The 13409-nt window shown below is 39.0% G+C and overlaps 1 non-coding gene across 1 annotated transcript; it reads left to right on the top strand.

The window, feature by feature from the left end:
• The first annotated feature begins 11354 nt into the window (after positions 1–11354).
• Positions 11355–11460, top strand: LOC140885881 (small nucleolar RNA R71). Its single transcript, XR_012151293.1, has one exon. It is a non-coding gene; the product is annotated as a small nucleolar RNA R71 (small nucleolar RNA).
• The last annotated feature ends 1949 nt before the right edge of the window (positions 11461–13409 follow it).

Raw genomic sequence — 13409 nt, 5'->3', positions numbered from 1 at the left:
GTAGAAGGTAAAGAGGATGAATTGAGAGAAAAGAACAAAAATATAGAGATAAAAGGGAAAAAAAATTACAATAGAGGAAGAGATGGAGAAAAAACGGCATTTTGGAGAGAAAAAGAGTTGGAAGAAAAGGAAATATAAGGTAAAAATAGAAAAGGGAATGAGAGAAAGAAGGGAAGAAATCGGGCAATAAGTTCAGTCGAGGCGGGCGCGCATAGTGCACTGCTCATGTTTTTTTTTTTAATTATTTTTTTTATTCGTAAATCGACGCGGGGGCGCATCAGTGACCAGCGCCCACGTATAGAACTCTGTAGAACTGCACTTGTGTTCATTATTTTCAGGCGCGGGCGCGCCTAAAGTGAAGCAGGCGCGCATAGTGCACTGTAAATAACTTTGAGATTGACATTTCTTCACGCGTGGGTGCGCCACAGGAGAGGCGGGCGCGCATAATCGTATGGACCAGTTCTTCAGTTGTTATTTTCGGGACACGCGGGCGCGCGTGACATTTTGGAAATGGTTCCTGAAAATGAAATAAAGGAAGAAAAAAATAACTAATAAGAAAATGACAAAATGCAAAGCAGAAACCGAAAAGACAAAATTAAAACTAAAAGGACAAATGGGTTGCCTCCCATTTAGCGCTTGTTTTATAGTCCTCAGCCAGACTTGCACCAGTTTTAAGCCGGGTCTGTGAGGAGAGTACTCTCAGTACTTCGTACTTCAGTACCATAATAATGTTTCACCCTTTGCCCGTTCACTTTGAATATTCTTCCATCTGTACATCGCAGCTCAATCGCACCGTGCGAATATACCTTCCCCACCATAAATGGTCCAGACCATCTGGACTTCAATTTTCCTGGAAACAATTTTATACGGGAGTTAAATAACAATACTTTCTGACCTGGTTCGAATTCGCGAGGTACAATGTTCTTATCATGCCACTTCTTTATTTGCTCCTTGTAGATCTTGGCATTCTCATATGCATCATTTCGAAACTCGTCCAATTCTGTCAACTGTAATTTACGTAACTCCCCCGATGCTTCGATATCCATATTCAGCTTCTTGACCGCCCGAAATGCTTTATTCTCTAACTCCAAGGGCAAATGAAATGCCTTACCAAACACCAACCTATACGGTGACATCCCAATCGGTGTTTTAAACGCAGTGCGGTATGCCCATAATGCGTCATCCAGCTTGAGTGCCCAATATTTTCTATTCGTCTTCACCGTCTTCTCTAATACTTGCTTGATTTCTCGGTTAGAAATTTCCGCTTGACCATTGGTTTGCGGATGATATGCACACGCCACCTTATGCCTGACACCATACTTAGCGAGCAAGGTATTAAAAATTTTATTACAAAAGTGCGTACCTTCATCACTGATTATTGCTCGTGGTGTCCCAAACCGTGTAAAAATGTTCTTGTGCAAAAATTTTACTACAACACGAGCATCATTAGTAGAGGTAGAAATTGCTTCCACCCATTTCGACACATAATCCACTGCTAATAGGATATAAGTGTAGCCAAAAGAAGGGGGAAAAGGACCCATAAAATCAATACCCCACATATCAAATAATTCAACTTCTAAAATGTTTGTGAGGGGTAATTCATGCTTTCTAGAAATACTTCCTGTTCTCTGGCACTTATCACATGATTTCACTAAGGTATAACTATCTTTAAATAACGTAGGCCAATAAAAACCAGATTGTACTACCTTAGCGGCAGTTCGGGTGGCTCCAAAATGTCCTCCATAGGGAGAGGAATGGCATTGTTCCAAAATTTCAGCTGCCTCTTGCCCCGCCACATATCGTCTAATCACTTGATCAGCACAACGTTTGAAAACATAGGGATCATCCCATAAGTAGAACTCAATGTCATGGAAAAACTTCTTCTTTTGATGTCGATTCAACTCTGGAGGCATAGCACCACAAGACAAAAAATTCGCTATATCAGCAAACCAAGGGGTATAGAAACTTACCTCAAAGAACTGTTCATCCGGAAATAGTTCCTTTATGCTTTCCTCCTCCTTCACGTTCTCTAACTCCAATCTCGATAAGTGATCTGCAACTTGATTTTCACTTCCCTTCTTATCCTTGATTTCAAAGTCAAACTCTTGTAACAGTAGGATCCACCTTATCAAGCGTGGCTTAGCGTCCTTTTTGGCAAACAAGTAGCGAATCGCTGCATGGTCAGTATAAACAACTACTTTAGTACCAATTAAATATGGACGGAATTTATCAAAAGCAAAAACTACTGCAAGCATCTCTTTTTCTGTAGTAGTGTAGTTTTGCTGGGCGGCATCCATGGTGCGGCTGGCATAATATATGGCTCTGAAAATCTTATCTCTCCTCTGGCCTAATACAGCGCCCACTGCATAGTCACTAGCATCACACATAAGCTCAAAGGGCTCCTTCCAATCCGGTGAAATCATGATGGGTGCTGTGGTCAACGCCGTCTTGATCTTTTCAAAGGCCTGCAAACAATCATCATAAAAAATGAATGTAGAATCTTTTTCAAGTAAATTACACAGGGGTTTTGTGATTTTAGAAAAATCCTTGATGAAACGCCGATAAAACCCTGCATGGCCTAAAAAACTTCTGATGCCCTTTATGTTCTTCGGAGGTGGAAGCTTCTCAATTGCAACCACTTTAGCTCGATCCACCTCTAATCCATTGGATGACACTTTATGTCCAAGGACAATGCCCTCTTGAACCATAAAGTGGAATTTTTCCCAATTTTGCACTAAATTCTTTTCCTGGCACCTCTGCAAAACAAGTGACAAATTATGCAAGCAATGATCAAAAGAGGTACCAAACACGGAAAAGTCATCCATAAAAACTTCCATCACGTCCTCCACCATATCTGCAAAAATTGCCATCATACACCGCTGAAAAGTTGCAGGTGCATTACACAATCCAAAAGGCATCCTCCTGAAAGAAAACGTGCCATAGGGACACGTAAAATTAGTCTTCTCCTGATCCTCTGGTGCTATAGCAATTTGATTATAACCTGAATAACCATCTAAGAAGCAGTAATAGCAATAACCAGAAAGTCTATCAAGCATTTGATCAATGAAAGGAAGTGGAAAATGATCCTTACGAGTAGCTTTGTTCAACTTCCTATAGTTTATACAAACTCGCCAACCAGTTACTGTACGTGTGGAGATTAACACATTATTTTCGTTTTTAACTACAGTAATCCCACCCTTCTTAGGCACCACTTGAACCGGAGATACCCAACTTGTGAGACCTCGATTCTAAACCACTAATCTAATATTAATCAACAATTAAGCATACAAGATCCAAGATCAAAGGCAAAAGAAAAGTTTTTTTTTTTTTTTAAAGGGGTGCGCTCAGGCGGTCAAAAACCGCCGCTCGAGCGCGCCCTGATGTCCAGTGCTACTGGACTGCTTCGACTGGGGTGCGCTCGGACTGCTAAAAACTGCAGCTCGGGCACCCCCCCCTGCAGCAGAAACAGAACAGAAAAGCTGGGCAACTCATTCCAAAAGCTCTTCCACACATCAAACTCAAAGTCATACATTAAAACGCAACTCAAAACGTTAATACACATGCATACTCCAATACAAGGTAGTTCTAAAGTTATACAATCTCGAACTAATAGAACATGCTTTCGTCTAGCTTATTCAATACAAAACAAGTTCAAATACAATCTAAGTTCGATTACATATTCGACTTCTAAACAACAAGGCCTCACGTCTATCATCTCAACCACCTATCCATGCTGCCTCTGACTCAGTCCTGCCCCACCTGTTGCCAAGCACACATACAAAGACAAGACAACAGCCAGATAATCCGGTGAGAATAATATTCCCAGTAAAAGAGACAACATGCAATATCAAATAAGTATTTCAAACGAAATACATCGACTTCCAATTAATCAATTATCAACCATGCAAATTCCACAAGCATGTCTAAAACTCAATTCATATGCATAAATGCAATGCATGTCTTTAAAATCTGGGATTATCAAGTCGGATAATCAAAACATTTCAGCTTTTGCTTTTGGGATCCCGAGGACGAGATCACGTAAACGACTCACCGACTCTCCCGATCGAGGTAGTGCTACGTATCTCCATCCTCTAGACTTTGGTGCAACTATAAGGAGTATGCTAGCACTAGGTGAAACGGCTACACCCAGGCCACTCACAATATAATTCCCAAAACGTCTATCATAAAAGGGCCGTCCTGCCCGCTACTCAAATCAAGGATTCATGTTTAAGATGAATGCAATTCAAAACATAACTCAAATAATTCAAATAATCAAATAACATGCAAGTATGTGATTCTTCGGAACACTCGAATCAAGTCGGATTCGAATCACACGTTCCATTCCAATCTAAGTCATCTTATACCTCTTTTCAACAACGTCGATGCTCCAAACCTGGAAACATAATCGATACAAGAATTCCAAATCAAAATTCCATTACAAATAAAGTTCAACGATAAAGATAATTCAATTCAACTTCCGAGGATGGATCAACTCGATACCAAACCTCGATCAACTCTTCAACGATTCGAAAGTTGCCAATTCGGAACTCCACGATCTTCAACTAATCTGCGGAGATAAAATCAATCCAATAACAATCCATTCAAAACGAGCAACTCCCAAAAACTCAAACGAATCTCCAATTTCCGAAATCTCAAACCGGCGGCATAACGGCTATGAATTCAACTAACCGAAAATGCAAACAACATAATATCACTCTAAGCAACTCATATCAATCAACATTCAACCAAAACAATCCAATTCCAACAATCACAAAACTCACTTTTTCGAAAATCCCTTCAAAAAATCATAACAATTCCGAACGTCGTTCTATTTCAAAACTGACAGATAATAAACGATCAGAACTCCGCCAGGAACAACATACTAGAATCTAAATCGATTCTAACAACCTCCGAAAAACAAAACATATCCGATCGGAGAAATACTTACGGTATAACGAAGCTCTCTCAGCCGTGATCGCTAATCTGCCTTCAGAAATAATTTCTAACGGACGGATCGAGCTCGGGAGGAAATCAGAATGCTTGAAGGACTTGGGAATCGTCTTCAATGGAGGAGGCTTGAAGGAGGAAGGAGATGAAGTGAAAAGAATGAGTCAAAACCCTTTAAATATCTAATAATAATCGATATTTGCATTTTAGTCCCTGAAAATTCCAAAATTTGCAAAGTAGACCCCGATCAATAAAAAGTCGGCTCTTTAACTCTGGAAACTCTGATTATCTCAATTAAGCTCAATTAAGATAAAAACGGGGCGTTACAATTCTCCCCCTCTAAGAAAAGATTTCGTCCTCGAAATCAAACACGGTTCCAACACGGACTGTGTCTTACAACTTACTCCTTCAAGTCCATCAATCAAAAGTCAACTCATTCTCATCAACAAATCCTCCTAAGCTCAGTTACAATCAAATAATTGCTGGTTCCAACTCAAAGTATAACATCTACATTTCGACTCGTCTGATCTGGCTGTCCGTCGTTCTGAGGATATCGAACTGAAAAAAAATTGAAATCAGACAACAAAATCTCATCAAAGTCCTTGCCGAAAGAACGAGTGCATCAAGGATCTCTGTCTAAACTGACAGACTTCAGCAAAAACAAGACATCTGACGACCTCTAACAAGATATCAATCCTCTAATCTTGACTGAAAGTCATTCTGTACAGGGAACGGTAGCAGATTCCAGCAATCGGTCATTCGAAGTCAGATAGTAGATAAAATTAGAACAGTTCAAAACATCGGTTGCTGCATAAAATTCCTCAGATAAAGATTCGCAGTCAGATATCTCATACAATCTAATCATTTTCTCTGCTTTCAAATCAGTTCCGTATGCTAAAACAATTTCTCCGACTCTTAAGATTAGAACAGATCGCGTGAATTTCCTCATAAGACAATAGAAAACATATCTTCAAATCAATAAGATCGTTGCGAGCTCGAAGTCCAGATTCAGACATTGAGTCTCGAGCGTCTTCAGCCATCTCGATGATTAGAATAGAGCGGAATTTCTCTGAATAAGAATACATCCAAAATCTCGATAAGAAGAAAACCAAGTACTGAAAGATCATCAGTAACAGAAAGGAGTAAGAAGTCCTAAAGCGCTGATCAATCTCTTCTGCAATCGATAAGAACTAGTATCATAAGATGAAGTCCAAACAGAAGAACATAATCTGCGAAGTAATCGGATTCGCAAACGATAAGAATTCCTCACAGAATCTCGTTCCAAATCCAGTCTTCCAACATCTTTCTTACTAACTCTCAGTTGATGATGTCTGATCTAAATTCGTTGATGAAACTAACCTCATAACTCGGAGGAAATCCAGAAATCTCATCTAGAATACGTCGGCAAACTCTTCAACCACTGGTTTATCAGCCAATTCGGGCTTGATTATAACATCAACTACAAACAAAGAGAATTCCTCTGCACAATTATGTAATAAACGGTTCATCTATAGAATAATATCAAAGAAATCCTTGAATAAAAATTCTTACCAGAGGAATAATTCAACGGATAAAAAAAAATCCAATCCAACAGCCTAAGTACTATAATGCTTAGTTCAATCTTATTCCCAATCAAAATCCAGAGTTGCGACTAAAGAATTCAAAAGCTCAATAAGAAGGGGATTCATCATCTAGATTCCTCAAAAGAAATAAGGGAACTCACCCAAAATCCATCAGTCATAAGTGTAGTCCAGATAATCTCATATCTGATCGATCTCTACTAACCAGCTTTCACATCCCGCGGTATTCTCATTACTCTTCAGAGTCGGTGATTAAAATGACTGAAATCTCATCAATAACTCTTCAATCAATGCCGAATAGATATCCATCTGATCAGACGCAGTATAACTCTATCCTGTCTGGATTCTATGCAGTTTGATTCCTGTTCAATATACATCAAGAGCATATATCTCATACTCAAGCGAGTTAGAACACAATTACCTCAATCTTCCAACATTCGGTGTCCAAAACCTCTTTCTCGAATAATTCAACCATCCCGAGAAAATTCGAATTCGAACCAGAAATCCAAGCAATTCATATCTCAAGTAAATCATTCTTTAGAATTTAATCACATAATCATGTAATTCAATTAATTCTCAATCAATAAAGCATGCTCGCATGGTATTTAATAGCTCAATTAAATAATTCAAACACATGCGAGAATTCAATTCATGCGGACTCGATCTACCCCGCTCACTCTAATTCAGTCCAAGAATCTTAGCGCTCTGATACCATTTAATGTGAGACCTCGATTCTAAACCACTAATCTAGGATTAATCAACAATTAAGCATACAAGATCCAAGATCAAAGGCAAAAGAAAAGTGTTTTTTTTTTAAAGGGGTGCGCTCGGGCGATCAAAAACCGCCGCTCGAGCGCGCCCTGATGTCCAGTGCTACTGGACTGCTTCGACTGGGGTGCGCTCGGGCTGCTAAAAACTGCAGCTCGGGCGCCCCCCTGCAGCAGAAACAGAACAAAAAAGCTGGGCAACTCATTCCAAAAGCTCTTCCACACATCAAACTCAAAGTCATACATTAAAACGCAACTCAAAACGTTAATACACATGCATACTCCAATACAAGGTAGTTCTAAAGTTATACAATCTCGAACTAATAGAACATGCTTTCGTCTAGCTTATTCAATACAAAACAAGTTCAAATACAATCTAAGTTCGATTACATATTCGACTTCTAAACAACAAGGCCTCACGTATATCATCTCAACCACCTATCCATGCTACCTCTGACTCGATCCTGCCCCACCTGTTGCCAAGCACACATACAAAGACAAGACAACAGCCAGAAAATTCGGTGAGAATAATATTCCCAGTAAAAGAGACAACATGCAATATCAAATAAGTATTTCAAACGAAATACATCGACTTCCAATTAATCAATTATCAACCATGCAAATTCCACAAGCATGTCTAAAACTCAATTCATATGCATAAATGCAATGCATGTCTTTAAAATCTGGGATTATCAAGTCAGATAATCAAAACATTTCAGCTTTTGATTTTGGGATCCCGAGGAAGAGATCACGTAAACGACTCACCTACTCTCCCGATCGAGGTAGTGCTACGTATCTCCATCCTCTAGACTTTGGTGCAACTATAAGGAGTATGCTAGCACTAGGTGAAACGGCTACACCCAGGCCACTCACAATATAATTCCCAAAAAGTCTATCATAAAAGGGCCGTCTTGCCCGCTACTCAAATCAAGGATTCATGTTTAAGATGAATGCAATTCAAAACATAACTCAAATAATTCAAATAATCAAATAACATGCAAGTATGTGATTCTTCGGAACACTCGAATCAAGTCGGATTCGAATCACACGTTCCATTCCAATCTAAGTCATCTTATACCTCTTTTCAACAACGTCGATGCTCCAAACCTGGAAACAACATCGATACAAGAATTCCAAATCAAAATTCCATTCCAAATAAAGTTCAACGATAAAGATAATTCAATTCAACTTCCGAGGATGGATCAACTCGATACCAAACCTCGATCAACTCTTCAACGATTCGAAATTTGCCAATTCGGAACTCCACGATCTTCAACTAATCTGCGGAGATAAAATCAATCCAATAACAATCCATTCAAAACGAGCAACTCCCAAAAACTCAAACGAATCTCCAATTTCCGAAATCTCAAACCGGCGGCATAACGGCTATGAATTCAACTAACCGAAAATGAAAACAACATAATATCACTCTAAACAACTCATATCAATCAACATTCAACCAAAACAATCCAATTCCAACAAATCACAAAACTCACTTTTTCGAAAATCCCTTCAAAAAATCATAACAATTCCAAACGTCGTTCTATTTCAAAACTGACAGATAATAAACGATTAGAACTCCGCCAGGAACAACATACTAGAATCTAAATCGATTCTAACAACCTTCGAAAAACAAAACATATCTGATCGGAGAAATACTTACGGTATAACGAAGCTCTCTCAGCCGTGATCGCTAATCTGCCTTCAGAAATAATTTCTAACGGACGGATTGAGCTCGGGAGGAAATCAGAAAGCTTGAAGGACTTGGGAATCGTCTTCAATGGAGGAGGCGTGAAGGAGGAAGGAGAAGAAGTGAAAAGAATGAGTCAAACCCCTTTAAATATCTAATAAAAATCGATATTTACGTTTTAGTCCCTGAAAATTCCAAAATTTGCAAAGTAGACCCCGATCAATAAAAAGTCGGCTCCTTAACTCTGGAAACTCTGATTATCTCAATTAAGCTCAATTAAGATAAAAATGGGGCGTTACCCAACTACTATCATAAATAGCATAAATCACTCCCGCATTCAACAACTTTAAAACTTCTTTCTTAACTACCTCTTTCATGGCAGGATTCAACCGCCTCTGATGATCAACATAAGGAGTATAAGACTCTTTCATCAAAATTTTATGCATGCAAATTGTTGGACTAATACCCTTAATGTCAGAAATTGACAACCCTAAAGCAGTTTTAAATTTTCTCAGAACTCGCAACAATTTATCTTTTTCTACAGCAGACAAATGAGCAGATATAATAACAGGACAAGTAGAATTTTCACCAAGGAATTCATAACATAGGTGCGCAGGCAATGCTTTCAGATCATGAGTTTCAGGAGATACCTCAGGTGCACTATTTTCCAATGCTTCAGATTCCTTAGAACTCACCATTTTTTCTTTCGGAGCTCTGTCTAGGAATATTTTTTGTTCATGTAACTCCCAATATTCTTCCTTATCAACCACCTCGTCCGCCACCAAACACCTTTCTAGTGGGTCAGTACTTCCTGCACATGAAAATGAATTATGAGAATTAACAATTTCAATGCTCTTACATGTACTCACCTCGCTTGGCCCCCTCATGGTATGATAAATGTTGAAAATCACAGCTTCACCACCAACGCGAAGTGTGAGCTCTCCTTTATGGACAACGATCAGTGCGCGTGCAGTAGCTAGAAAGGGTCGTCCAAAGATCAAAGGAGTTTCTTCATCTTCATCCATGTCTAAAATTACGAAATCTGCAGGAAAGATGAACTTGTCGACCTTCACCAAAACATCCTCCACAATACCTCAAGGATATGTGAGACTCCGATCAGCCAACTGTAAAGTGATGGTGGTTGCCCTGACTTCTCCAAGCTCTAAAGTCCTGTAGATAGAAAAAGGCATCAAATTAATACTTGCTCCTAAATCACATAAAGCTCGATTAACTTTAGAACCACCAATAAAACAAGGGATAGTAAAACTCCCTGGATCCTTAAGCTTTTGTGGCAATTTTTTCTGCAGGATTGCACTACACTCTTCTGTCAAATTCACCACTTCATTGTCTTGCAATCTCCTCTTCTTGGACATTACATCTTTGATGAACTTTGCATAGTTAGGCATTTGTTCCAAGGCATTTGCAAATGGAATATTGATGTGTATCTTCTTAAAGATATCTAGAAACTTGGAAAATTGCTCATCAAGTGCCTTCTTCTTAAACCGCTGTGGGTATGGAAGTTGTGGCTTGTACATCGGTTTAGATTCAGATTCCTTCTTGGGCTCTTCAACCACAATTTCTTCAGCCACTGGTTCTTCTACTTCTTTTTCTCTGCGCATCTCTTCAGCTTCTAACTTCTTCCCACTTCTTAACTCAACTTCTTTGCATTGTTCTTTTGGATTCACTTCAGTATTGCTGGGAAACTGCCCTCTGTTTTGATCCTTCAAAGCATGTGCAAGCTGTCCAATCTGTGTCTCCATGGATTTCATCATAGCTCCCAAACTGCACATGTGTGTCTCCATGCTGTCCATTCGAGTTTCAGTCCTCGACATTCGCTAGTTAGATTCAGTAACAAATGTAGACACCACATCTTCCAACGACGCTTTACCTTCCTCTTGATTTGTATTGAATCCCAGTGGGGGTTTCAACACATTCTTGTTGTTGGCATAAGAAAAGTTTTCATGGTTACGTAAACCAAGATGATAAGTATTAGGAGGAGGGTTACCTCGATAATTTCCATAGCCTCTGAGATTGATATATTGAGCTTCCTCAGGTGGATGAGATTCTTCTATGGCAACTGATACACCTGCAGGTTCTACGATATTCACCTTGTTCAGAGAAGCAACTTGTGTACTCAACGCAGATAACTGTGCAGTAATGGATGTAAGAGGATCCACACTGTACACTCCCTTCTTGACTCCCGTACGTTAAGATGGCCATTGATAACTATTGATAGTCATCTGTTCCAGCATATCATAAGCCTGAACGGGGTCCTTGGCAAATATGGTACCTCCAGCAGCAGAGTCCACCGACATTCTTGTATGCGTATTTAATCCATTGTAGAAAAACTCTATTTCTTCCCAATCTGCAATATTATGATTAGGACAATGCCTTAACAAATCTTTGTACCTTTCCCATGCCTCATATAGCTGTTCTGAATCATGCTGTTGAAAGGTACTGATCTCAATCTTCAGCTGGGTTGCTTTGGATGGTGGAAAGAATTTCTCTAAGAATTTCACAGCCATGCCTTCCCAAGTTGTTATGCGTCCTAGAGGCAATGCCTGCAGCCAAATCCGTGCCTTGTCCCTGAGAGAAAAAGGAAACAAACGTAAGCGTATTGTATCCTCAGAAACACCATTTATTTTAACAGTATCAGTAATCTCTAGAAAAGTGCACAAGTGTAAATGAGGATCAGCAGTGGCAGTTCCATTGAATTTGTTCTGCTGAACCATGTTAATTAATGCCGGCTTCAACTCAGAGTTGTTGGCATTTATTGTCCCTCGAGCGATTCCAGAATAGTGAGCCTGGATCGTCGGCCTGAAATGATCTCTGATTGGCACCAAGGGCAATTCATTAACATTTTCTTCAGCCATGTTAAGTTGTTCTTCTCTCCTAGCTCTTCTCAAAGCTCGTGCAGTTTGTTCAATCTCTGGATCAAAGAGCAAAGAATTCGCACTTTGAGATCTTCGCATAAACTAAAATTAAGAACAATAACAAATTATTAGTAATTAAATTAAAATAAAGAAAAGATCTAAATTAAAACTTCGACTAATTGGTAACAAGACTAAAAAATAATCAAAATTATTCCCCGGCAACGGCGCCAAAAACTTCTTGTGAAAAATACTCGCAAGCGTACGAGTGTCAAGTTTTAGTAAAGTGAAAGAGAGAGTGTCGATCCCACAGGGAATAATTTGAAAATATTCAATACTTGCAATTAAAATAGTCTTAATTTTATTTAGAAAATTAAACTTTAGAGGGGTTTATGACAAATTAAATAAATAGAGAAAATTGAAAAGCGCGCACAAACACAATCCTTTAGAGATTATCAATCAGAGAAAAATAGTCTAGAGGTTTGATTTCACCTGGTCTCAACAATATTCAATCCTAATTAATCTATTTTCATGAATTCATTTAAATTAATAACCAAGAACACAGATTATACTATTTCCCTCTCCCGAGTATCAAATAGAATGTATCAATTACAGATCGATTTCAATATCCCTATAAAAAATCTACTTGTAATGATATGTGTGAAACAATGTTCTTTTTAGGTTCTATTAAAGTTATAAGCTCTCCCGAGTCATATAAACAATTAAAAGTGTGAGTTCTATTAATCCTATTCTAAATCCCCTCTCCCGAGTGCCGGATTCTGAATAAATATGACAAATCAATTTATGGCCAGTAAATTGAAAAGACTATCAAACCTAGAATCACAATTAATTTAGAAGAACTCAATTCATTAAAATCAACAATTCATAAATATGTCTTGACCAGGCTACATCAACCTCTAGACTTAAAAAGTTTAGTTCATAATAAAATTCATAGCAACATAAATCATGTTCAGAAATTCAAACATAATTCAATCTCAAAAGAAATAAATAAAGTAAAGATAACAAATCCAAAGTCTTTCTTCCGTGTCCGGTTGAAAAGTCTTCGTCTTCGTTCCAAGCAACTCCAAATCTCGATCGAAACTTTAACGACTTTTCTCTCAAGATTATTTTTGTGTAGTGGCCGCTTGATAGCTCTCCTTAGGTCTGAAAAACCCTTAAATACGCCCTTAAGATTCGTCTAAACACCTTCCAAAAGTATCCAAAAATTCCCAAAATTAAGCACAGCACTTCGTCATACAGACTACGACGCGCGGGCGCACCACAGGAGAGGCGGGCGCGCATAGTACACTGTCTCAGACACTTAGTAACTCGACTTCACGCGCGGGCGCACCACACCAAGCGCGAGCGCGCATAGCTTCCTGTGGAAAAATTGTTGAGTTTCACTTCAGTTGACGCGTGGGCGCACCACGACAGGCGCGGGCGCGCATAGTCGTCTGTCCAGGTTTCTTCAAACTACGAACCATCTTTGCTTGCTTCGCTCTTTTCTTGACTTCTATGATTTCTTCTATCATACATTCATTATTTCCTGTCATTC

The sequence above is a fragment of the Henckelia pumila genome, chromosome 2 (assembly GCF_033568475.1).
Source record: "Henckelia pumila isolate YLH828 chromosome 2, ASM3356847v2, whole genome shotgun sequence".
Lineage (NCBI taxonomy): Eukaryota > Viridiplantae > Streptophyta > Magnoliopsida > Lamiales > Gesneriaceae > Henckelia > Henckelia pumila.
This window is presented reverse-complemented; position numbering and strand designations above follow the sequence as displayed.